The sequence below is a fragment of the Portunus trituberculatus genome, chromosome 32 (genome assembly GCF_017591435.1).
Source record: "Portunus trituberculatus isolate SZX2019 chromosome 32, ASM1759143v1, whole genome shotgun sequence".
Taxonomy (NCBI): Eukaryota; Metazoa; Arthropoda; class Malacostraca; order Decapoda; family Portunidae; genus Portunus; species Portunus trituberculatus.
In genome coordinates, this window is record NC_059286.1 from 11251140 (window position 1) to 11276466 (window position 25327).

Consider the following 25327-nt stretch of genomic DNA (forward strand, 5'->3'; position numbering starts at 1 on the left):
ACCTTTACCTAGTTCTCTAACCTCCTTATCTAAATCACAGCAGTACTACCACTATACTTAACTTAGCTAATTTTAACCTAATGTAACGTAGTGAAACAATCTAATATAACCCAGCCTTTTATAGCCACACTTACTAACCCTCTGTAGCTACTTTACCTAACCTAACCTAATCTAACCCAACCAAACTTTCTATAGCTACCTAACACAACCCAACCTAACCTAACCTAACCAAACTTCTATAGCCACACTTACTAGTTCTCTATAGCTACTAAACTAACCTAACCTAATCTAATTTTCTATAGCTAACCAACCTAACCTAACCTAACCTAGCCTCACGTAGAAACACAGGTGGTATTAAGCACAGATAAAAGGAGGACAGGTGCAGCTTCCCTCTCAGATTCTTGGCGAGTGCGGGAGGAAAGAAAGTTAGAATCGAAGACCATCCCACAAACTTTCTTCAAAACTTTTCGAGGCCGTCCAGCTCTGCCCTGCTCTGCCTTCTTCCTGGGAAAGGCAAGGTGAGGGAGGCAGAAAGGAGGGAAGGAAGAAGGGAGGGAAAGAGGGACGCAGGGAAGCTAAGAGGGAGGGAGAGGAGGGAAGGAAGGAAGGAAGGAAGGAAGGAAGGAAAGGAGAGAGGAAAAGAGAAAAAAGGGAGGAAGGAAAGAAAAAAATTAAAAGGAAGACAGAAAGGAAACAATGAAAGTTTAGAGGAAAGACGGTAGGAAAAGATGAAGGAAGGAAGAAATGGGAAAGAAAAGAGGGGGAAAACAGAAGGAAATGAAAAGGAAGATATAAGATAAAGAAGGAAGGAAAAGAAACATGAAAAAGAAAAAAAGAAAATATTGATAGATTTTCTATCACAAATTTCTTCCCTTCCTTCCTTCCTTCCTTCCTTCTTTCCTTCCTTCCTTTATTCATTCAATCTTTCCTCCTCTCCTAACCGTCCACCCTCTTCATGCACTTCTCCAAACCCTTCCCTTCCTTTCCTCCACATCCTTCCCCCACCCTTCCATCCTTCCTCCCTTCCTCCATTCCCCAAGGACAATCAAAGACTTCCCTTTCACTTCCCTCCCTTCCTCCTTCTCCTTTCCCTCATTCATACCCTCCCCACAATTCCCCTCATCAAGGCCAAGGATAAAAGCATTCATTACTCTTTCATTTACACTTTCATTACTCCCTCATTGACCCACAAGAACACACACACACACACACACACACACACACACACACACACACACACACACGAAGCAAAATATTTCATCTTTTATTACTTCGCGTTTATTTCTTATCATTTTTATTTCTCGATGTTTATTTTTTATCTTCTTATCGACAAACATATCAACTTGAAATTTTTACAAGCTGTGAAATACTTTTGCCATATTTTCTCCCTTACGAAGTGTGATTGATTGATTGATTGACGGGCTGACTGGCTGATTGAGAGTTTTTGGCACCGAAAAGAGGTCAGGAGGCAGGTAAACAGGTATATAAAAGGTTGATTAAGCTCACTACACATGAACGGAACACACAAACGGGTAAGAAATACATACAGGTGAGTGTTCAAATAAATAAAAGATACATTTACTACCACTGCTATTACTATTACTACCAATACTACTACTTCTACCACTACTGTTACTACAACTACTACTACTACTACCACTACAACTACTACTACTACTATTACCATTAATAATAATAATAATAATAATAATAATAATAATAATAATAATAATAATAATAATAATAATAATAATAATAATAATAATAATAATAATAATAATAATAATAATAATAATAATAATAATAATAATAATAATAATAATAATAACAATAATGCTACTACTGCTACTACTACTACTACTACTACTACTACTACTACTACTACTACTACTACTACTACTACTACTACTTTTCCTATGCAAGAGGGGAAACAGACCAAGGGCAACAAAAGATTTAAAAAAAAAAGAGGACCACTTGAAAGCCAGTTCCCTTAAAGGTCAAAAATGTCTTAAACCTACTACTACTACTACTACTACTACTACTGCTACTACTACTACCACCACTCCACCACACATGCACAAAACAAAAAGGCAACACAAGTGAAATAAACTGTAAAAACAAAGAAAATACGTGAAAAAGAGAGAAGGTAAGAGAGAGAGAGAGAAAAAAATAAAACAATATACTCGAGACAAAATAAATAATAAATAAAGATGGGGAGGAAGGAGAGACGGCAACGCAACGAACCAGGGGAGTGAAGGAATGAAGATAAAAGGGAAAGAGAGGGAGAAGCGGACAAAAACGCATGGAAAAAGGCGAATATTTAAGAAAAAGGCTAACTAGAGGAAAAATATGAACAAATGGGGAGGAAGAACAACTGAAAAAGAACAAGTTGTAAAGATAATAATGGAAAAGAAAGGGATAAAACTCAAGAGAAAGAAAGAAAACGTAATAGGAAAAAGACAACTAGAGGAAAAATATTTATGAATAGAGAGAGAGAGAGGGGGAAGGAAGAAGAGGAAAAGAACACATTGTAAAGATAATAATAGAAACGAAAGAGTAAAAATAATAAAACTGAGAGAACCGAGAGAAAACAAAGAAAAGCGAACATTGGGTAAAGAAAAGTAACTAAAGGAAGAAAAAGTGAATGAAAAGCGAGAGGAAGAACAAGAGAAAAATAACAAATTGCAAATATGAACAGGAAAAAGAAAAGAGAAAGAGTTACAAAATTCACGACAAAACAAGCACTGAAATAGATCGGAGGAATAAGTAAATAAAAATCAAACAAGCACTACCAAACTAGAGAAAGGCAAAAAAAAAAAAAGGAAAAAATAGCAGAAATAAAGAATCCAAACCCAAAAACATGAAAGAAGAGAGAGAAAAAGGACAAAAATACAAGGAAAATATATCAGGATACATGAATGAAATAGACGACGTGAAGGAGAGGGAATAAATATTGATAAAAGACTCAAGGCAACTGGAAAAAATGAAAATAAAAAATACACCATAATAAAAAAAGGAAAAAAAAAAAAAGGATTAGGGGAAACATGCAAGAATTTCTCAGCTAACCCCCACCAAAAAAAAAACTAACAATTTTTTTTTCTTATCTTTGGTTTCAAGTTCTTAGAGGAAATATGAACCAATTAAATAATGTCTTTGGCAGTCTGAATGAAATGAGTGACTGGTTCTGACTGACTGACTGACTGATTGAATATTTTGACAGACTGGCTCTCCTGACTGACTGACTGATTGACTGACTGAGTGGCTGAAAATTTTGACGGACTGGCTTTCCTGACTGACTAACTAACCGGTTCTGACTGACTGACTGACTGAGTGGCTGAATATTTTGACAGACTGGCTTTCCTGACTAACTGACTGGTTCTGACTGACTGACTGACTGATTTAATATTTTGACAGACTGCCTCTCCTGATTGACTGACTGAGTGGCTGAATATTTTGACAGACTGCCTCTTCTGACTGACTAACTGACTGACTGACTGAATACTTTGACAGACTAAAAAGAGAATAAGAGATGAAGAGTGAAGAAGAGAGCAACAAGTGAATAGTGAAAGAAATAGAAAATCAAATAATAAAGAAGATAAACACTAGAACGAAAAAATAAAGCGATTGACTGACTGACTGACTGACTGACTGACTGACTGACTGAATGACTGACGGAACTGATGAACGAGGAATTCAATGCGTGACTTAGCGACTGACTGACTGACTGACTGACTGAATTCATGAACTAACAATCCAATGCATGACTAAGAGAGTGACTGACTGACTGGCTAACTGACTGACTAAAGAGCTGATTGACTGAATATATAAATAAACGAATTAATTAAAGCAATAATGGATGGTTGACTGAATGACTGACTCACTGACTGACTGATTGAAAATCTGACTGTATGACTGAAAAATGAATTAAATAAACTGACTAGAGAGAGAGAGAGAGAGAGAGAGAGAGAGAGAGAGAGAGAGAGAGAGAGAGAGAGAGAGAAAGAGAGAGAGAGAGGGCAATGCATCTCCAGTGTAAAAATTGTTCTTTTTCTTTTGGCATTCGTGATATGCGACTCCAAAACACACACACACACACACACACACACACACACACACACACACACACACACACACACACACCGCGAAGTGTAGTGGTTAGCACGCTCGACTCACAATAGAGAGGGCCCGGGTTCGAATCCAAGGAAGCGGCGAGGCAAATGGGGAAGCCTTTTAATGTGTGGCCCCTGTTCACCTAGCAGTAAATAGGTACGGGATGTAACTGGAGGGGTTGTGGCCTCGCTTTCCCGGTGTGTGGAGTGTGTTGTGGTCTCAGTCCTACCCGAAGATCGGTCTATGAGCTCTGAGCTCGCTCCGTACTCGGGAAGACTGGCTGGGTGACCAGCAGACGACCGTGGTGAATTACACACACACACACACACACACACACACACACACACACACACACACACACACACACACACTACTTTAATGATCTTAACGATGGAAAAGGTGGAATTTAAAACTCATTAGGAGGAGGAGGAGGAGGAGGAGGAGGAAGACCAATCATGAGAGGAGAGGGAAAAATAAAAAGTGTACATAAAATCTCTCTCTCTCTCTCTCTCTCTCTCTCTCTCTCTCTCTCTCTCTCTCTCTCTCTCTCTCTCTCTTTCTCTCAACTCAAGCCTGTGTTTGCTCTTCCACCAGCAATAAATCTTTGGTCTGAGAGAGAGAGAGAGAGAGAGAGAGAGAGAGAGAGAGAGAGAGAGAGAGAGAGAGAGAGAGAGAGAGAGAGAGAGAGAGAGAGAGAGAGAGAGAGAGAGAGTAATTTCAACCTTTTAAAACTTTCTTTAAATAGTTTCTTTTTTCTACATTAGTTTCATGAAAGAAAAGCAACATATCCTCCTCCTCCTCCTCCTCCTCCTCCTCCTCCTCCTCCTCCTCCTCCTCCTCCTTTTCCTCCTCTTCTTCCTCCTCTTCCTCGTACAATTTCCTCCTCTCACTTTCCTTCTTTTTCCTGTCTGAATATTTCTAACGCAAGACGGAGAGAGAGAGAGAGAGAGAGAGAGAGAGAGAGAGAGAGAGAGAGAGAGAGAGAGAGAGAGAGAGAGAGAGAAACGTATATATAACCTGAATCTTCACTTCTTTCGTGTCCTAAAATAAAAACGAGAAAAGAAACATGAAAAAGAAGAATTAGCGATGGGAAAAAGACTAAGACTTATGAAAACTTAACGAAGAAATTCACTTAATACGATTGATAAAAGTGAAATGAGCTGAAATTAACGCGATTTTCAGTTTGAGAACATTTAAAAAGATTACTCAGGAAAACTTTAAGCATTGAAGTTGTTGTTTTGGAGGGAACTGAATAAATAAATTGTGTGAATGTTGAGTTTAATATATTCTGATTCTCTCTCTCTCTCTCTCTCTCTCTCTCTCTCTCTCTCTCTCTCTCTCTCTCTCTCTTAAAAGTGAAATTCTTAAGAGACTCACTAGGTAAAAATGATGATAAGAAGCTCCTCCTCCTCCTCCTCCTCCTCCTCCTCCTCCTCCTCCTCCTCCTCCTCTTCCATATTCATTCTATGTTATTATTTGTGTCAGTAATATTCTCTTCAATTCTTTTTATTATTTGTTTGGTGTTATTCTTATTTTGCATTCCTCTTTTCTTTTTTTAGTCCTTCTTCCTCCTCTTCTTCTTCCTCCTCCTCCTCCTCCTCCTCTTTCTCCTTCTCCTCTTCATCACCTTCCTACTTTTCTTTTTCGTTCTTTTTTTTTACTTCATTTAAATTTTGCTGTGGTATTCTCGTCTTCATGAATCTCCTTTTCTCTTTCTCCTTCTTTCTCCTTCTCCTCCTATTCATTTTCCTTTCCTCCTCCTCCTCCTCCTCCTCCTCCTCATAGTCTCTTGTTCCATACTCCTCTTCACTCCTCCTTCTCCACCTCATGCATACATCTCCCACCCTCCTCCTCCTCCTCCTCCTCCTCCTCCCCTTCTTTCGCCACATACATATTTCTCTAAGGGACAAATCTTCTTTCCTTCGTTTGTTATATTCAAGGCGAAACTAGACGACCTATCCTGACCTAACCTATTCTAACCAAACCTAACCTAACCTATCCTGACCCAGCCTTAAATTAATCTCACTCAACTTGACCTGATTTGACCTTACCTAAATTTTTGGTCAGCATAACAAGGAGTCTTCCCAAATAAGCCTCTCTCTCTCTCTCTCTCTCTCTCTCTCTCTCTCTCTCTCTCTCTCTCTCTCTCTCTCTCTCTCTCTGTGGAGGAATTTAGAATGTGAACAGGTAAAAAGAAAATAAAGAAGGAAAAACAAGAACAAGAACAAAGAACAAGATCAAGAACAACAAAAGGAAGAAAAAGAAGAACAAGAAAAAACAGGAACAAGAAAAAGAACAAGAAGAAAAAGAGAAGACAAGGAACGAAAGAAACAAATATAAAATAACAAGAAGAGGAGGAGGAGAAGGAGAAAGAACAGAAAAAGAGAAAGAGGAGGAGGAGGAGGAGGAGGAGGAGGAGGAGGAGGAGGAGGAGGAGGAGGAGCTCAATACCTCGCCATTCTGGGTATTGACAGTCAATATTTATGCCCGGGGTAAGAAATTTGAAGGTTTCGAATGCAATTGTTTTTACCCTACGTCCTCCTCCTCCTCCTCCTCCTCCTCCTCCTCCTCCTCCTCCTCCTCCTCTTCTTCTTCTTCTTCTTCTTCTTCTTCTTTTTCTTCTTCTTCTTCTTCCTCTTCCTCCTCCTCATCCTCCTCCTATTTCTCTTTCTTATCCTTTTATTACCCTCTTTTCTTTTCCTTCATCTTTTCGTCTGTTTCTTCTCTTTTTTTTTCTTTTCCATCTCGTCTTCGTCTTCCTCCTCCTCCTCCTCCTCCTCCTCCTCCTCCTCCCTAACTGCTTTACCTCCCTCACTTTATCCTCTTTCATCCTAAACACATTAATTATTTCATCTTCCTGCACTTCTTCCTCCTCCTCCTCCTCCTCCTCCTCCTCCTCCTCCTCCTCCTCCTCCTCCTCCTCCTCCTCCTATACCAGAAATTTCAAACTAAGAGACGTGTCTATGAATATTCTCTCTCTCTCTCTCTCTCTCTCTCTCTCTCTCTCTCTCTCTCTCTCTCTCTCTCTCTCTCTCTCTCTCTCTCTCTCTCTCTCTCTCTCTCTCTCTCTCTCTCTCTCTCTCTCTCTCTCTTGATCCTTCCCAATTACGAGGCGACTAAACAAGGTAAGCATAAAAGTGATTGATGACAGAGAGAGAGAGAGAGAGAGAGAGAGAGAGAGAGAGAGAGAGAGAGAGAGAGAGAGAGAGAGAGAGAGAGAGAGAGAGAGAGAGAGAGAGAGAGAGAGAGAGAGAGAGAGAGAGAGACATAGAAGGAAGCAGAAAGAAAGCTGAAAAAGATAATAAAAAGGAAAAGAGAATAAAGAAAGAAAGAAATGAGAGAAAGAAAGTAGAAAGAAACACAATCCAATAAAACAGGAAGAGGAGGAAGAATGAGAAGAAGGCTTTGAAAATGGATGAGGGGACTATAAACACCGGAGGAAGAGGAGGAGGAGGAGGAGGAGGAGGAGGAGGAAGAAGGTCTTCGAATAATTTGAGGTTATACTAAACGGTTCATTAAATTTTCCATATAATGTCCAACAACTAATGTGCTGAGAGGAGGAGGAGGAGGAGGAGGAGGAGGAGGAGGAGGAGGAGGAGGAGGAGGAGGAGGAGAAGTGAGTTAAGTGGAACCGAGAGAGAATTTTAAACATTCGGATATTAAGTACAGCAAAAAACGAAAGCAGAAGAGAAAGAGGAGAAAGAGGAAGAAGTGGAGAAGAAGAAAGAGGAAGAGGTTGAAGAGGAAGAGGAGGAGGAGGAGAAGGAGGAAGAGGAGGACGGAACCACAGTACAGTAAAAGAACAAAAAAAAATAAGACATAAAATGAAATATTAAAACAAGCGGAATGTGAGGAAGAGAAAATATGGAGAGGAGAGGAGAGAGAAAGAGAAGGAGGAGGAGAAAGAAAGAGGAGGAGGAGGAGGAGGAAGAGGAAGAAGAAAAGTGGACGCGTATACCTCAAGAAAGTTTAATCACAAAACACTAAAGTCTAAAATATAAACCTTGAAAAATAAAAAAGAAATTTCAAATATTTGCCTAACCTAACCTAACCTAACCTAACCTAACCCAACCCAACCCAACCCAACCCAACCCAACCATATCCAATCCAACCTAACCCAACCCAACACAACCATACTCAACCTAACCCAACCCAACCTTACCCACACTAACCCAACCCAACCCAATCACAATCCAATCTCAATCCAACCTAACCCAACCCAATCCAGTCCAACCCAACCCCAGCCGAACTAACCCACACAACCCACCACATCCCAGCACACCCTCTGACCCCAAACCAGCAATATAAACACGTAAGCTTAAGCCAGGCACTGAAACTGGCTTAAAATTATTCACTGTTCCATTTAATATCCTTTTTAGAGCTTCTCTGCCTCGGAAATTGCAGAATGGGGAGTAGGGGATGGGTTTAGTTGGGGGGGGGCGGAAGTTTAGAGAGGAAAAGTGAAGTAGGTAAAGAGGAGGGAGGAGGTTTGAGAGGAAGGGGGATGTAAAAGAGAATGGAGGGTGTGTGGGGTTCAGAGGCTTAATTAACTGGGCAGGTAGGTATTGCCACGCACAGGTAACCCCGGGCTTTCGTGGACACCTGGCGAGAGATAATTAAGGTACGACTTAGTGTTTCCGTGTGTGTGTGTGTGTGTGTGTGTGTGTGTGTGTGTGTGTGTGTGTGAGTTGGTAAAAGTATGTTCATTTGTTGGTTAGTTTGCTTGCTTGTTTGTTGAATAGGAAATAAGTAAAGAATGAAATAAAGGAGGGAGGGAGGGAGGGAGGGAGGAAGGAAGGAAGGAGGGAAGGAGAAAACGAAAGATAGAAGGAAGGAAGGAAGGAAGGAAGGAATGGAGGGAGAGAGGGAGGGAGGAAGGAAGGTAGGGCGATACTAACTGCCTAGCTAATTAACCAGGTAACTGCTTTTCTCTTTCTCCTTCTCCTCCTCCTCCTCCTCCTGTCACTCAATGAATTTCACTTTTTCCAATGCAGGAGTGCCACCGGCAGACTAAGGTACACACGTCAACAATTAAGTTTGAAAGTGACTCTAGTCGAACTCAGACGGTGAAAAATACTAGAGACTTCATAAACATAGGTAATGCACAACCTCCTCCTCCTCCTCCTCCTCCTCCTCCTCCTCCTCCTCCTCCTCCTCCTCCTCCTCCTCCTCCTCCTCCTCCTCCTCCTCCTCCTGCTCTTGCTCTTCCTGCTCCTCCAAAAACACACACACTCCTCAGTCGTTCCTCTCACCCTCTCTCTGCCACCTTTAGTTATGCATAATGGGAAAATGAACGTCTGGAGGAACACTAATGGACGGAATGCGAACCCAGGTAATGAAAGGCACAGGCAAGGATGCTACACACACCACCACCACTACTACTGCTACTACTACGTGTTTCACTGTTTGATCTGCTGCAGTCTTTGACGAGACAGCCAGACGTTACCCTACGGAGCGAGCTCAGAACTCATTATTTCCGGTCTTGGGATAGGCCTGAGACCAGGCACACACCACACACCGGGACAACAAGGTCACAACTCTTCGATTTACATCCCGTACCTACTCACTGCTAGGTGAACAGGGGCTACACGTGAAAGGAGACACACCCAAATATCTCCACCCGGCCGGGGAATCGAACCCCGGTCCTCTGGCTAGTGAAGCCAGCGCTCTAACCACTGAGCTACCGTGTGTGTGTGTGTGTGTGTGTGTGCGTGCACTCTCTTCCGCCATTTCTAGTTATCATGCTGGTGAATGTTTGACGGAAGGAATGAATAGTGAAGTGAGAGAAGTGTATGAGCGAAGTGAATGAGTGAGTGAGTGACCTTTGCTATCAAGGCAGGAAGAAAACGAATGCGCTCTCTCTCTCTCTCTCTCTCTCTCTCTCTCTCTCTCTCGCACGCAAAATTATATACAAAAAATTTAAAAAAACAACACTAATAAAATAAATATCACCAAAATATTGAGTAATGCAAATGAATTAATAAAACAAAAAAATACAGAAAATAAGGAATTAAAACTGAAAAAATATAAGTAAATAAAAGAAAATGAAACAAAATTTAAAAAATATAAACCACCAATAAAATTTAAATAACATAAAAAAATATCAAACAGAAAATAAGAAGAAAAAAATCAAACACGAAATCTGAATAAAAAAACACAAGAAATTAAAGAAAAGGAAAAAGAAAATGAAGAGCAAATCATGAAAAGAAAAGAAAAAGAAAAGAAAAAGAAAGAAAGGAAGAGAAAAAAATAAATGTATAGTAAAGGGAAAAAAAGAAAGAAAAAATGGAAGACTCGTGATGAAAAGAAGGAGGAGGAGGAGGAGGAGGAGGAGGAGGAGGAGGAGGAGGAAAAAATTTTGAGGCGCGTCACGTAAACCGACTTGAAAAGGAAATGAAGACCTGGAGCAAAAAAAAAAAAGAAAAAAAAAAAAAGAAAAGTGCAAAAATGAAAAATATGTGGAAAAAATTGAGTTTGCGAGTCTCGACGTAAAAAAATGTGAATAGAAACCTGTTGATTTTTTTCTTTTTTTTTTTTTTTTCAAGGTAAAGAATGATGAGAAAGAAGAAGAGGAGGAGAAGGAGGAGGAAGAGAAAGAGGAAGAGGAGGAGGAGGAGGAGGAGGAGGAGGAGGAGGAGGAGGAGGACGAGATGATGAGCAACAATAACAACAACAACAACAACAACAACAACAACAACACCACCACCACCACCACCACCACCACCACCACCACCACCACCACCACCACTACCATCAACAACAACAACAACAACAACAATTCAGGAAACGTACCCAAGAACAAATATTGAGACGGAATAAGAAAAAAATAAAAAAAAATGCATTAAATTTTCAAACTTTGACCATACAGAGGAGGAGGAGAGGAGGAGGAGGAGGAGGAGGAGGAGGAGGAGGAGGAGGAGGAGGAGGAGGAGGAGGAGGAGGAGGATAATCTCATCGCCACCGAACAGAACAAGGAGGAAGACGATGATTAAGACGAGAAACAACAAAAACAGGAAGGAAGGAAGAAAGGAAGAGAAGAAGGAAGGAAGGAGGGAAGGAAGAAAGGAGGAAGAGGGGGAGGGAAGGAAGGAAGGAAGGGAAGGAGATAACCCATGGCATAAATTTCCCTCCCCCTCTCACCTCACAGATCATAAACCTCTCCCTCCCTTTTATTCCCTCCTCTCTCTCTCTCTCTCTCTCTCTCTCTCTCTCTCTCTAGATCCATACTTTTCTTCCCTTCAAAAAAAATAATATAATCTTTAAAAAAATTCCAAGAGAACGAGAATTCATAAGTACATCCTTAAAACAAAGAAAATGGATTAGTTTATCAAAAGACATATTAGCAATTATAATACAAAATAATGCAATAAATCAGAGAAACGAGAATTCGCTAGTATACCCTAAAAAACAAAGAAAATGGGTTACTTTCACACGAGAAATACTAATAAGTAATCAAATCAAGAAAAAACAGCATGTGCACCCTTAAAAACAAAGAAAATGGATCACTTTTATACAAGAAATCATAACAATCAATTTAATAATAAAGAAATTAGAAGTATATCCTTAAAACACAAAGAAAATGGGTTACTTTCAACACGAGAAATACTAATATTAAATCAAATCAAGAAAAAGCAGAAGTTCCCCCTTAAAAAAAACAAAGAAAATGGATCACTTTCACACAAGAAATCATAACAATCCATTTAATCAAAGAAAATGGGTTACTTTCATACGACACATGCTAACATTCAATTAAATGAAAATAAATAAATAAAAAAAAAACACGAGTATGCCGCAGTGGTACAGTGGAAACATGCGTGCTTTGGGGTCCGAGGGGTCTCCAAGTGCACGGGTTCGAATCCTGTCCACGGTCCGAATGTAGGTTGGGCTTCCTCACTCGGGGCAACGGTTCCCTAGCGGGTGGGCTTTGACATAGGAGGTACCACAAAAAAGCATCCTCTTTAGACCATAAATTCCCGTGAAAAGCCCACGTGGTATAAATAAATAGATAAAAACTAGGTTACTTTCACATACATACTAACAAAACATACTCACAGTCTAACTAAATATACTAACAGTCAATTAAATAGTGAAAAAATACACAAGTACATCCTTAAACAACAAAGAAAATGGGTTACATTAACACTAAAAATAATACAAGATAAATCAAATCACCCAAAAAACACAAGTATACCCTTAAAAACAAAGAAAATGGGTTAACTTTCACACAAAATAAAAATCAATCAAATAAATCACTAAATCAATTAAATAAAGAAGAAAACAGAAGTACACCCTAAAAAATTATTTCACACTGTATAAAAAAAATCAATTAAAAAAATCAATAAATCAATTAAATAAAGGAAAAAACACAAGTGCACCCTCAAAAAACAGAAAATGGGTTAGTTTGACACGGGACATAATAGCAACCATACTGTTCTTCCCAGGTAGCGCTAGTGGCACCTTGGAGAGCTATTTTTAAGGTGTAGGTGAGGTGAGGGAGGATGAAACAGCGTACCCTACCTGCTTCCCACACTAATGACACACCTGGCGGCCGCGCAATGGGTGTTTACAAGACAGGTGATTACGTGGTGATTAGTGAGCCAGGTGAGACGAAGTAAACTGTGTGTGTGTGTGTGTGTGTGTGTGTGTGTGTGTGTGTGTGTGTGTGTGTATTCTGTCAGTCCTCAATCTCATCTACTCTTAACTTAAACTGAATTAAACAAAACCAAACTTTACAAAACAAACTCAAAACCTCTTAAGCAAAAAAAAACAAATACAAAAATAAATTAATAAAAACCTGTCTTTCCTTCTATCCATCTATCCTTTAATCTATCTATCCATCAATCCGTCTATCTTCAAAACCTCCTCAGACAAATATAAACACAAAACTAAATGAATAAACTTAACTATCCCTCCATCAGTCTATCCTTTAATCTATCCATCTATCCGTCTATCTATCTGTCCACCCATCTACCTATCTATCTATCTATCTGTATCATAATCCCCACACACGCTCTCTCCCCCTGCCATTACTTCCAATATTCAGATTACAAGCTCGCCGACCCGCCACGCTGCTTCATAACTTGCACCTAATAATAATAATGAGCAGCCAAGATTTATCCCTGCCTGTCTTTAACCTTAATAATGCCCCACGTGTACTCTTATTAAGTCAGTTATTGTTGTTGTTGTTGTTGTTGTTGTTGTTGTAGTAGTAGTAGTAGTAGCTGATAGTAGTAGTAGTAGTAGTAGTAGTAGTAGTTACTTGTTGTTGTTGTTGTTGTTGTTGTTGTTGTTGTTGTTGTAGTAGTAGTGGTAGTAGTTGTTGTTGTTGTTGCAGTAGTCGTTGTTATTGTTGTTGTTGTTGTTTTGTTGTTGTAGCAGTTGTCAATAGTAGTAGTTGTTTTAGTAGTAGTAGTAGTAGTAGTAGTAGTAGTAGTAGTAGTAGTAGTAGTAGTAGTAGTAGTAGTAGTAGTAGTAGTAGAATGAAATCTAGACTAAAGGGAATAAACACATACGCACAATCTCTCTCTCTCTCTCTCTCTCTCTCTCTCTCTCTCTCTCTCTCTCTCTTTCTAGCGAGAAGAGAACTCACACCAGAAATAACAATTAAACGCTTTAATCAGACTAATGCGCCCTTATCTCTCTCTCTCTCTCTCTCTCTCTCTCTCTCTCTCTCTCTCTCTCTCTCTCTCTCTCTCTCTCTCTCTCTCTCTCTCTCTCTCTCTCTCTCTCTCTCTCATAATTAGGTAAGACAACTTTACCAAGGATGAAGAAGAAAATACAAAGGAGGAGGAGGAGAAGGAGGAAGAGGATGTGGTGGAAGAAGAAGAAGAAGAAGAAGAAGAAGAAGAAGAAGAAGAAAAAAAAAAAAAAAAAAGAGGAGGAGGAGGAGGAGGAGGAGGAGGAGGAAAAAAGAAGAGGTAGACATGACAAGGCGGCAGAGAGAGAGAGAGAGAGAGAGAGAGAGAGAGAGAGAGAGAGAGAGAGAGAGAGACTTCACCTAAACCCTGACCTTGACATACAAAAAAGGGGAAAAAATTGTCTGAGGGGAAGGCATGATGTAATTGTAGGGGAGAGGGAAGAGAGAAGAGGGGAGAGGGAGAGGGGAGAGAGGGGAGAGGGGAGAGAGAGGGGAGATAAGGAGAGAAAGAAGGTAAATTTAGATAGGGAGGGGAAAACATTACTTGGAAGAGTACGGCAGAGGGGAAGATGAGGTTGGGAATTGCAAAAGGAGAAGAGAGATGTAATGGAGGTTGGAGAAAATGATGAGGTAGTAATGTAAGCTGAAGAAGAAGAAGAAGAAGAAGAAGAAGAAGAAGAAGAAGAAGAAGAAGAAGAAGAAGAAAAAAAAAAAAAAAGCAAGAAGAACAAAAAGAAGAAAAAAGGAAAAAGAGGAAGAAGAAAAGGAAGAAGAACGACAAGAACAAGAACAAGAACAAGAACAAGAAAAGAAGAAAAAAGAAAGAAGAAGAAGAAGAAGAAAAAAAAAAAAAAGAAGAAGAAGAAGAAGAAGAAGAAGAAGAAGAAGAAGAAGAAAAAAAAAAAAAAAAAAAAAAAAGGAAGTAGAGGAAGAAGGAAAACGAAGAAGAGAAAGGAAGAAGTAAAAAAAGGAAGAAAAAAAAGGAAGAAGAAATAAAAAAGAAGACACACACACACACACACACACACACACACACACACACACACACACACACCACCACCACCACCACCACCACCACCAACACAACACAAAGAAACATTAACTATTTCTTTAAAGGTTTAGACTGAATTTCAAATCACGAAAAGTAGAAGAAAATAGTTACAAAATTCCACATCAATTAACAATAAGTCCTTTCTGATATCTATTTTCATAGGTTAGGTTAGGATTAGGTTAGGATAGGATAGGATAGGTTAGGATAGATTAGGTTAGGTTAGGTGTGATTAGGTTAGGGTAGGTTAGGTTAAGTTTGATTAGGTTAGGTTAGGTTACATTCCGTCACATTACATTAAGTTTCTAGGTTAGGTTAGATTAGGTTACGTTAATTAAATACTATTGAAGCTAACCTAACTTAACCTAACCTTTCATAACAAAAAAAAACTGAAAACAGATACAACGTTCATGAAGGGAGAAATTAAACACAAAACCACAACTACAACTGTCATTTACACCACCACCACTGTCACCACCACCACCACCACCACGAACACCACACACGCCTTGATCCTTCCTGATGGTGTAGTGGTCTCCCTGCCTAGGTATTTCCCCGAGCTAGGTAGAGTGCAGGCAGCGCGCGTGGCCTTTGTCCTGATCAAGTACCCTTCCTGTGCCTTTAAATTCCTTGCCACCAGCGAGCTACAAGGAGGTGCGTTGCTTGGGTAATCCTGGGGCCATCTCCTGCCCTCGTATTTACTTCTATTCTTGGTCTGTGTACGGCTTTGCTCTCTCATAAAGCTCGTTGTTTTTAATGATACGAAACTTGTCATGTTTATTTCTGTTTTTCGTATGTGTAAAGGTTAGTTCTTCCATAAAGCTTGTTGTTTTTAGGCTTCATTTTATTTCTATTCTTGTTCTGTGTACGGCTTTGCTCTCTCATAAAGCTCGCTGTTTTTAATGGTACGAAATTTGTCTTCAAGTTTTAGTTTTTAGTATGTGCAAAGATTAGTTCTTCCATAAATCTTTTTTTTTTTTTTTAGGCTTACTTGTATCTTCATGTTTATTTCTATTCTTGGTCTGTGTACCGCTTTGTTCTCTCATAAAGCTCGTTGTTTTTAATGGTTCAAAACTTGTCTTTATGTTTACTTCTGTTTGGGGTCTTTATAAATCTTTGTTCTCTCATAAAGCGAGTTATTTCAAGCTTTTCAATACTGGGACACATTTTTACCTTGAGATTTGTGTACGATTAGACCATTTTTATTGACATTAGTAAGGGTCTATGGAGGCCAAAAGATTAATGGCCGGTCTTCACTATTTTAATCCCTTACACAAGTTTCTGAAGCTGTAAAAACAATCACGAAATAGTAAGCAGAAGAAATATGGCAAAGCGTTATGGTACTTGTTTTCATATTTTTTTTTTTGTTGGTCTATGTAAGGCATTGTTTCTCATAAATCCAGTTATTTTTAAGGTTACGAAAATTATGTCCATGTTTACTTCTATTCGTGATCTGTGCATGACTTTGTTCTCTCATAAAGCAAGTTGTTTTAAAGGTTACTGAGATATGTTGTACTGTCGTGTGTTTTTCATTCTCTAGATTATATTTTATGGTTTGGTTTATGAGACGGTTTGCCGAGTTATCTAGTGTTCTTACGAGGTGCTGAGGGGAAAAACCTCTTGTTTATATTGGTGATTCTTGTGTTATGTTTTGAAATGCTTTGTTCTCTCAGACAGCCAGTTTTTTATGGTTTCTGAGATGGTTTGTTGAATTCTCGAGTGTTTTTACGAAGTGCTGAGGTGAAAATTGCCTTGTTTACATTACCGAGTCTTGCTGTTTGTTTTAACCCCTTCAGTACCAGGAATCATTTCCATATTAATTCTGCTTACTCTTTAGTGATATTATACAGCTTCAGAAACTCACGTGGGGATTAAAATAGTGAAGACTCTGGCCATTAATCTTCTGACTTCCATAGAGTCATCGTAATGTCAATAAAATGATCAAATCGTATCTAAATCTAAAGGTATCCCAGTACTGAAAAGGGTTAAAATTTCTGAGATGGTTTGCTGAGTTCTCTTGTGTTTTTTTAGAAGTCTTGTATTTTAAAATGTTTTGCTCTTTTATTATGATTGACTTAGTAAAGTTAAGAGAGGGATTTGAGTTACCGTGTGTGTGTGTGTGTGTGTGTGTGTGTGTGTGTGTGTGTGTGTGTGTGTGTGTGTGTGTGTGTGTGTGTGTGTGTACGCTCAAAAACAAATCAACGACCACTTGAAAAAAAATTTAGGTAGTAAATATGAAGGGAACAAACAAGAGAGAGAGAGAGAGAGAGAGAGAGAGAGAGAGAGAGAGAGAGAGAGAGTCACAGGTCACAGGTCAACGAAGACATCAAGACAACCAGGCAAACAACCAAGCCAGACAATAAAGCACAGTAGCCATGAACAAGTCTCACTGGTTTCCACAAAGGACAGCTATACCACGCCCCACGCCCCTCACCTCCTGCCAGGGTCGATGAAGGCGCCTGAAACCCTTGTGTGACTCGTGGGCGTGGATTTTCCTTCGTTTAACCCCTTCAGTACCATGACACGTTTTCATATCCATTCTGCTTACTATTTGGTGATTCTATACAGCCTCAGGAATTTATGTTGGGGGATTATAATAATGAAGACTGTGGCTATTAATCCTCTGACCTCCATAGACCGTTCCTAATGTCAAAAAATCGTCTAATCATACCCAAAACTCAAGGTAAAAATGCGTCCCAATACTGAAAGAATTAATTGGATCAGTGCAGGAAGTATTATTGTTGTTGAAATTATTACAGTTATTATGATGTGTGTGTGTGTTGTGATGAATTATCTATATATCTGTGTGTGTGTGTGTGTGTGTGTGTGTGTGTGTGTGTGTGTGTGTGTGTGTGTGTGTGTGTGTGTGTGTGTGTGTGTGTGATAATATTGTAGGGTTACAAAAAGAATATCGGCTAAACTTAGTGTTATTGGCAAGTTAAAGGCACAATTAAGTATGATGTAACAACAACAACAACAACAACAACAACAACAACAACAACAACAAAGAAGAAAGAAAGAAGAAGACGAAGAAGAAAAAGAAAAAGAAGAAAATGAAAAGAAAGAAAAAGGAGGAGGAGGAGGAGGAGGAGGAGGAGGAGGCTGAGAACAAAATTCCTTCCTTTGTTTGCTCCCTCTAAGTTATTTTCCTCCTCGCCTTTCCACTCCTTTTGAGAATGCTCCTCCTCCTCCTCCTCCTCCTCCTGTACCTCCTCCTCCTCCTTAAAACCTTGTTGCCTTACTTTTCTTCAGCCTTATCTATATACGAACATAACAACCTCCTCCTCCTCTTCCTCCTCCTCCTCCTCGTGTTGCCTTTTTTTCCCTCCTATCTTATCTATACAAGGTTTCCACTGGTACTTCGTCCATAGGTTACAGTGACAAGTATTCGAAATTCCCTGGTACTGAGAGAAATTTGTTTATATCTTGTGGTTTGTGTTGTTGTTGTTGTTGTTGTTGTTGTTGTTGTTGTTGTTGTTTACTGGTTTATTTACTGATTATTCGATTCAGTTTGTTTATTTAGTCATCAATATTATTTGTTTTTGTTGGTTTGTTTGTTTGTTTTTAGTTGTAATGGTGGTGGTGGTAGTAGTAGTAGTAGTAGTAGTAGTAGTAGTAGTAGTAGTAGTAGTAGTAGTAGTAGTATCGTTATTATTATTATCATTATTATCATCATTATTATTATTATTATTATTATTATTATTATTATTATTATTATTACTACTACTATTATCATTATCGTTCTTTTAGAGTGGCTCATCTTCCTCTCCAAATGGGGTCACCAAACATACATTCAGTGCGTCATTAATTACCCATTCTCCTTATTTTCCATGCCTTCAATGCATCACGGCAATAAAGCTGTGATGTCTTTTCAAAAATCGACGTTTTCTCTTACTTTTTAATGGCAGACTTTAAAAGAAGACGAATAAATCTGAAACTTTCCCATTTATTCTTGCAGCAACAATCTCTCTCTCTCTCTCTCTCTCTCTCTCTCTCTCTCTCTCTCTCTCTCTCTCTCTCTCTCTTCCATTTATTTCTCGGTCCTTGACCTCATTTCCTCCTTTGTGCAAATGAATATAAATAATTTCCTCAGTCCCACGTCCTGCACACACACACACACACACACACACACACACACACACACACACACACACACACACACACACACACACACACAAAACAGAACATCAATAGAGAATGAGAACAGAAGAAAACAAAAAAAATAAATAAAGGAAGGGAACCATGAGAAAGAGAGAGAGAGAGAGAGAGAGAGAGAGAGAGAGAGAGAGAGAGAGAGGGCACCAAGTTTAATTCAATTGTATATATATCATTTCACCATAATGGAGCTTGAAAAGAAAGGAGGGCAGGAAGGTGTTAAGTCTCTCTCTCTCTCTCTCTCTCTCTCTCTCTCTCTCTCTCTCTCTCTCTCTCTCTCTCTCTCTCTAACTTACAGCACTCAGAGACACATCTTGTTGAGACGTAGTTTGTGAGAGAGAGAGAGAGAGAGAGAGAGAGAGAGAGAGAGAGACTTGACATCAATAGCAACACACATTACACTTCTATTTCAAAACTATATCCATCTTTTTATATAAGCAAAATGCAAGAACACTGGCCAAGAACATCTCACTGAAACAAAAACAAATAAAACAATCATTCATGTTGTTTTTATATATATTTTCATGTAAGAGGAGAAAACTGGCCGAGGACAACAGAAAACGAAAGATAAAGACCCACTTAGTTGCCAGTCCCCTTGAAGGTCCGAGAGAATTAGCCAGAAATACCGGATAAAGGTCTTGAAACTCTCCTAACCACTTCAGTACCAGGACGCGTTTCCATTTCTGTTCTGCTTACTATTTGGTGACGTTTTACAGCTGCAGAAATTCATGTGGGGGATTAAAATAGTGAAGACTCTGGCCAATAACCTTCTGAGCTCCATAGACCCTTTTCCTAATGCAACTAAAATCGTCTAATCATACCCAAGAATCATGGTAAAAATGCGTCAAAGTACCAAATGGGTTAACTAAAGTCTTAAGAAGTTGGAAATACAGAAGCAGGTAAGGAGTTCCAGAGTTTACCAGATTTTACTTACACACTCCTCGTCCCTTTCCACTCAGCTTACACTCCCATACACAGCTTCCCCTTATTCAACATACCACTGCCTATACAGTCCCATCGTCCCATCAGCCCTTGTAACACCCATACACCTCGTCCCAACCCATTCAGCTTCACATTTCCAGAGATTACCATGTAGAATAGTCCTAAATAATAATAAGTGATAAAAAGAAGCATTTGATTATCATGGTTAATTTGCTTTCCACCATTAGATATACAAACACATTTACAAACTCGCTATCTTCAGAATAAAGACAAAAAACAAAAGCGTCAGGGAATTTTTTTTAAAAGGAACAGCGTCATAAAATCATTATTACCTGCGCGTGTCAACAGATAAGCGCAATAGCAGGTAAGAAAACTCAATAAACTGCTGCCTAAACAATAAGGTAACGTGACGCTTGCTGAAAGACCCGAGCTGAAAAATAATGGAGATAAAAAGCATAATATTACCCTCCACGTCACGTCACGAGGCACAACAGGTCCTTTCAAGCTCGCCTCTAAGCCTGACGAAGGTGGATCTAAGGAGGTAGGAAGGAATTTGTTCTTAACCCCTTCAGTACTGGAACGAATTTTCACTTTTAGTTTGGGTGTGATCAGACGGTTTTATTTACATTAGGATCTATAGAGGTCAAGAGATCAATGGTACAGAATCTTCATTATCTTGTTTATTTACATTAGGAAGGATCTATAGAGTTCAGAAGATTAATAGACCAGAGTCTTCACTATTTAACCACTTCAGTATTGGGACGCATTTTCACTTTAAGTTTTGGGTGTGATCAGACAGTTTTATTTACATCAGCAAGGTTCTATGGAGGTCAGAAGATTAATGGGCCAGAATCTTCATTATCTTAATCCCTTCAGTACTGGAACGTATTTTTATCATGAATTCTTTGTGTAATTAGACGGTTTTATTTATATTAGGAAAAGGTCTATGAAGCTCTGAAGATCAATGGCCAGAGCCTTTTGAAAACAGTCTTTGTGAGTGGTAGAAATACACAATTTTGAAAGATCTAATGAGGAGATTAACAGTTTCTGCATCACTAACAGTCGAAACAGTCTTAAGAACACGATTATTCAATTCTGTGGCCTTTGAAAACAGTTGTGGTGTGAGAGCAACGAGTTTCTGAATGCGGGTCCAGGTTTGACGGCTTCTTGCAGCTTCCCTTGTTACGGCACGGGTCACCTGCACCACCCCCCTGACAGTAGACCCAAGATGAAAGGTACGTAGTCTTTAATGCTTGTCCTGCTTCTCTTTATTGAAAACAGTCCCCGCTGCGAGCATGAGAGAGAGAGAGAGAGAGAGAGAGAGAGAGAGAGAGAGAGAGAGAGAGAGAGAGAGAGAGAGAGAGCGTTAATCAATGAAAGGGACTGATGAAGGTGACACTGTGGTTTGAACTGCGTGTGTGTGTGTGTGTGTGTGTGTGTGTGTGTGTGTGTGTGTTCAAAGGAAGGACTATACGTTGCAAACACCCTCTAAAAACACAGGCCAGGAAAAACAAGCCTATAACTAGTCAACACACGATAACATAACAGATAACACAACACAGTAAAATGAATTCATGAAATAACACAAATTAAATACTATATATGCATTTTCACGTTGCGCTTTACTGATAAGATATGAAGGCAAAGAGTTGATGATGAAAAATAAAGAGAAACAGGCGGTGCAGAACGACTGAAGGAAAAATTAAAGATAAGAAAATAACTGAATAAAGACAAGCTGGAGATTATTAAGATATGAAGGTAAAAAAGGGATGATGATGAAAAATAAAGAGAAAAAGACGGTGAAGAATAAATGAAAGAAAAAATTGAAGATAAGAAAATAACTGAATAAAGACAAGCTGGAGAGTAATTGATTCGAAAAAAATAAATAAAAATAAAAAATTCACGATATAGGATAGATAAATAAGATAATAGTAACAAACGGTGATAGTAAAGAGATAAGAGTGATAGATATTATGCAGATGATAAAAGACAGTAATAGAAAAATAAAAGAAAAATTAAGCTGATTTAGAAATATGGGAGACGAACGTATTAGTGATAGAAACAAAAGTATGATAGAAAAAGAGAAAAATATAGAGATAAGTGACAAAAAAAGACGATAATAAATAGTTACGCTAATGGAAAAAAAGAAAATATTAGGAATTGACACATTAATGGTAGAAAAAATAAAGCATGATAGAAAATAGTGAGGAATAAAAAGGCAAGTGATAAAAGGACGATGATAAATAGTGAGAGAAAAGAAGTTACGCTAATGGAAAGAAGAAAATATTAGGAATTAACGTATTAGTGATAGAAAAAATATAGCATGATAGAAAATAGTGAGGAATAAAGAGACCAGTGAAAAAAAAATAGCAACAATAAATAGAGGTTAAAAAATTACGCTAATGGAAAGAAGAAAATATTAGGAACTGACTTTATTAATGATAGTAAAAAGCATAATTAAAAATGTTAGGATAAAGAGGCAATGGGAAAAACTGAGAAGAATATAGAAAAAAGTGACAAAAATAACGACAATTATAAAGTGGCTAATGAAAAAAAGAAAATATTTGAAATTAATGTATAAGTGACAGAAAAAAAATATACAACAAAAAAATAGTTAGGATAGAGAGACAAGTGAGAAAAGAATTGTGAAGAATAACGACAAAAAGTGATAAAAATAACAACGATAATAAATAGTGTTAGAATTCAAAGTCACACTAATGGAAGAACGAATATTAAGAATTGACGCATTAGTGAGAGAAAAAAATAAATGACAAAAAAAAATAGTGAGGATGAAAAAGGAAAGTGAGGAAAAATAACAACGATAAGAAAAAGTAATAGAAAAAAGTTGCGAAATGGAAAAAAGAAATATTAAGAATCGACGTGTTAGTGATTAGAAAAAATAAAACATGACAAAAAAAAAAGTGAGAATAAAGATGCAAGTGACCAAAAATAACCACGATAACAAAAACAGAGAAAAAAAGAAAACTGTTAGGAATTGACGTACTAATGATAAAAAAAAATTAAAAAAAAAGATAAAAAAAAATAGTAAGAGCTAAAGAGAAAAGTAACAAAAATAACAATAATAAAAAGTGATTAGAAAAAAAAGTTACGTTAATAGGAAAAAGAAAACGTTAGAAATTGACGTAATAATGACAAAATAAAGACAAAACATGACTAAAAATACTAAAATATAGAGAAAATTAATAAAAAAAAAATAACAACGCAAATAAAAAGTTATATATATTTTCCTTCAGTTGCGTTAATGATAAAAGACCTAATAATGAAAAAAGAGAAAATTAATGACGGAAAAAAAGAGTAAATAATATAATAGTAAATAGACTCATCAGATAAATAGAAATAAGTTTTGATGGATCATTTTTTGTGCTACATTCAGTAAAACCAGATTAAACTCTCTCTCTCTCTCTCTCTCTCTCTCTCTCTCTCTCTCTCTCTCTCTCTCTCTCTCTCTCAATATTGTTTTTCATTGTACTAATTGTTTATTTTGTATGCAAATTCTTTTTTTATGCGAATGAAAACGAGATAAAACACTATCTTGACCACGAGTTGTACTGAGAGAGAGAGAGAGAGAGAGAGAGAGAGAGAGAGAGACAGACAGACAGACAGACAGACAGACAGACAGACAGACAGACAGACAGACAGACAGACAGACAGATAGATAGATAGATAGATAGATAGATAGATAGATAGATAGATAGATAGATAGATAGATAGATAGATAGATAGATAGACAGACAGACAGACAGACAGACAGACAGACAGACAGACACAGTCAGACAGACAGACAGACAGTTTGATTTATTTAATTTTTCTATAGATTAATTCATTTGACCTCTCTCTCTCTCTCTCTCTCTCTCTCTCTCTCTCTCTCTCTCTCTCTCTCTCTCTCTCTCTCTCTCTCTCTCTCATTACTGCACTTCATTAACGTTAAATGCAGTGTTTGGTAAATGTTTCTGATCTAATTGCTAATAAGTAGACTGCAACATTTCGACTTTTATTTATTTTTTACTTATTTTTAATCCAAGAAATATGCAGACGAATATTACCTTTTCCTGTGTGTGTGTGTGTGTGTGTGTGTGTGTGTGTGTGTGTGTGTGTGTGTGTGTGTGTGTGGATAAAAAGACCCACAAAAGCAACAAAGCAATAAACGTGCACAAAACAACGAAATAATGAAATCGGATAACAAAAAGTGATAGAAAAATAAAAGAAAAATAAAACAAAATACAAACATAAAAAAAATAAATAAACAAACAAACTTCCACCTTGCAACCGGATAAAATTTTACACACACACACACACACACACACACACACACACACACACACACACACACACACACACACACACACACACACACACAACCAATAATAAAACAAATAAAGGAATGGAAACTCAACAAACAAACAAACAAACAAACACACACACACACACACACACACACACACACACACACACACAGGTGCAAAAATTTTCTCACACCTCGTAACCAAACACAATAACTATGAATATGGAACACAACTATTGAACAACACCGCAACACACAGAACACAACCATAACAACACCAGCGGGAACACCCAGGAACCGTGTGAACCTTTTAGAGAGAGAGAGAGAGAGAGAGAGAGAGAGAGAGAGAGAGAGAGAGAGAGAATGGGTAAATGAGTGGGTGGGTTGGTGAGAGAGAGAGAGAGAGAGAGAGAGAGAGAGAGAGAGAGAGAGAGAGAGAGAGAGAGAGAGAGAGAGAGAGAGAGAGAGAGAGAGAGAGAGAGAGAGAGAGAGAGAGAGAGAGAGAGAGAGAGAGAGAGACAAACAGATAGACAGACAAACAGATAGACAGACAAACAGATAGACAGACAAACAGACAGACAGACAGACAGACAGACAGACAGACAGATAGACAGACAGACAGACAGACAGACAGACAAACTAATCATTACATCACCTCATCTACATCAGAAAAAAATAGATAAATAAAAATTAAATAAAAACTTCACAAAAACACGTGGAAATAAAAAAAAAACGTAAAACAGTGAACTAATCCTAAAACTAAACAGAAAATATAGATAATGAAAAATGCATAGAAACAAAACATACACACGAGAACAAGGACTATGAAAAAAAAAATTACGAAACAAAAAAAAAATAATGGAAAGCAAGAAAATTAAATGAATAAATGAAATAAATAAATAATATATAAAACGCACATGCATAGAAACAAACTAGCAAAATCAGAATACTCATCACGCCTCCATTTAATTTTCCCTGTATCAACTTGTCCCAGCGAGGCGCACTCAGCACAGTCTTGGTGGCGCCTCCTCCTCCTCCCGCGAGACTGCGAGATCAGCGCTTCCCGGAAAATTATATCCGAGAAACAAATTAATAGTGTTCTCCAGAGACACCGCCGCGTCAGGACACTACC

At 38.3% G+C, this 25327-nt stretch overlaps 1 protein-coding gene across 5 annotated transcripts in view; it reads right to left on the bottom strand.

Annotated features, from left to right (window-relative positions):
* The window catches only part of LOC123511917, a 79027-nt gene that overhangs the window by 43828 nt on the left and 9872 nt on the right, over positions 1-25327 (bottom strand). For 2 of the 5 annotated variants that reach the window (XR_006676983.1, XR_006676982.1), the window contains exon 3: positions 20758-21179. The exons of the other annotated variants lie outside the window; for them this stretch is intronic. The gene's annotated coding sequence lies outside the window, so the exon portion shown is untranslated. Of the gene's footprint in view, positions 1-20757; positions 21180-25327 lie in introns of those variants that run through there. 5 annotated transcript variants of the gene reach the window in all.